This window comes from Bos indicus x Bos taurus, chromosome 11 (genome assembly GCF_003369695.1).
Source record: "Bos indicus x Bos taurus breed Angus x Brahman F1 hybrid chromosome 11, Bos_hybrid_MaternalHap_v2.0, whole genome shotgun sequence".
Classification (NCBI taxonomy): domain Eukaryota; kingdom Metazoa; phylum Chordata; class Mammalia; order Artiodactyla; family Bovidae; genus Bos; species Bos indicus x Bos taurus.
Window position 1 is genome coordinate 79679902 of NC_040086.1, and position 2163 is coordinate 79682064.

The 2163-nt window shown below is 42.6% G+C and overlaps 1 pseudogene; it reads left to right on the forward strand.

Moving 5' to 3' along the window:
• Window positions 1–702: 702 nt before the first annotated feature.
• On the forward strand, window positions 703–1652 carry LOC113900850 (annotated as a pseudogene).
• Window positions 1653–2163: the final 511 nt, after the last annotated feature.

The following is a 2163-nucleotide window of genomic DNA, read 5'->3' on the forward strand; positions in this document are numbered from 1 at the left end:
ATAGGTTTGACAACACAGCCAGATCACTGCCCATGGTGTGCTCTGCCTTTTGGATAGTTCTGACTGCTAATATGCACAGTCACTGTTCACCAGCCAATGAATACCCTAGATGCTGAGCTAACGCTGAGAGTTTCCTGTTCAGTTTCCTAAAACCAGATGCTCTTGCTTATGGAAATTAATCAACACGGCTCTCATCAGACCTGCTTATCACAGTTGCTGTTTGGGAGTTTAACACTGGTTAAATAAAAGACGTCATAGATGCATTTTTACGAGAGGGATCACAATTTCTTTCCTATGAGCAGCCTTTAATCCATAAGAAAAGCAAAATTAATCAAGAGCTGGAGATGAATTAAAAAGTCTCGTTGTCTTCCCTATATAAATATATTTAATTCTAGTATTTAACTTAGATATATATAACACTTTATTAGTTTGTACATAATATTTTAAATTACATATATTAATTTTAATATGTTAAATGACTTCTTTCAGTTAGAAACAGGAAGATATTAAACACATATGGGTTAGAGTCCTATTGTGATCTGATATAGAATAGAGAGAAAGATTTGGCAAGACAGATAAGAAGCAAAAAAATTAAAATAGGGAAGGTAAGCTTCTTCTCCACAAAAGCACCAAATAGTGGATGATACTGATGCTGCAAGAGTGCCTGAAGGCCCCACAGGCTGAGGGGTGCCCCTGGGATGGATGGCCACTGTGGCTTCCACGGAGGCTTTGGCAACATCTGGGGCCAGAGCAGAGGACAAGGAGTGGCTCCCAGTCACCAAGCTGGGCAGCCTGGTAAGGACATGAAGATAAGTCCCTGGAGGAGGTTTATGTCTTCTTTCTGCCCATCAAGGAATCTGTGATCATTGACTTTTTCCTGGATGCATCTCTCAGAGACAAGGTTTTGAAGATTATCCCTTTATAAAAGCAGACCTGTGCTGGCCAGCAGAACAGGGTCTCGGCGTTTGTCACCAATGGGGTCACAACCACGTGTGGGTGTCAAATGCTCCAGGGAGGCAGCCTCTGCTATCCATGGGGCCATCATTCTTACCAAGCTGTCCATCATCATGCAATGAGGCTACTGGCGTAATTAACAAGATCAGTAAGCCTGATACTGTTTCTTGCAAGGTGACTGGCTGCTGTGGTTCTGCACTGGTGCACCTCATACCTGCTGCCAGGAGCACTGGTGTCATCTGTGCCCAAAAAGCTGCTGCTGATGACTGGTATTAAGCTACACCTCTGCTGGTCTTCCCAGGTGGTACAGTGGTAAAGAATCAACCTGCCAAACAGAAGACTTGGGTTCGATCCCTGGGTGAGGAAGTTCCCCTGGAGAAGAAAATGGCAACCCACTCCAGTATTTCTGCCTGGAGAATTCCACGGACAGAGGAGCTTGGTGGGCCACAGTTCATGAGGTCGCAGAGAGTCAGACATGACTTAACAACTAAACAGCAACTACACACCTGTGCCAGGGGCTGCACTGCCAAGGATACCTTTAATCCCCTTTCCAAGACCTAAAGATATCTCACCCCAATCTGTGGAAAGAGACAGTGTTCACCAAGTCTCTGTACCAGGAATTCACTGACCATCTTGTAAAGACTCACACCTGAGTTTCCGTGCAGAGGACCCAGGCTCCAGCTGTGCCCACCACATAGCTTTATATGAGAAAAATAAAGTGAATGGAGGTACCAGTGAAGCTGGGTAAAAAAATAAATAAAATGGAGAAAGTAAGAAAAATAAAATACAGAAATAAGAATCAAAAGAGAAACATTTAAAAAAATATATCAGGGGGCAAGAGATCGTAAGAGAGAGAATGGAGAAATAAAGAAGTTTAGGGACTTAAGGGAAAAAATACCAAGATAGTCTAGATAAAGACATGCAGAGTAAGATAGATGTAGCCAAGTGGAGAGGGAGAAATGTAGAATAAGCAATAAAGAAGCAGAACAATTAGATCGCTAATGCAATAAATTCCTACTCCTCATTACAGAGCCAGTTGCTCACCAGCACTGACTACAAATCTTCAAGGGTTCTGTCACCTTACTGCACTGGGAAAGAAATATCACTGGGATTTGAGTCATTATTATTTATACATGCAAGGAATAATAATTAGTCTCATGGATGAGGCATTGTTCCAGGCATGGGTAAACATGATAATGCTGATGCCTC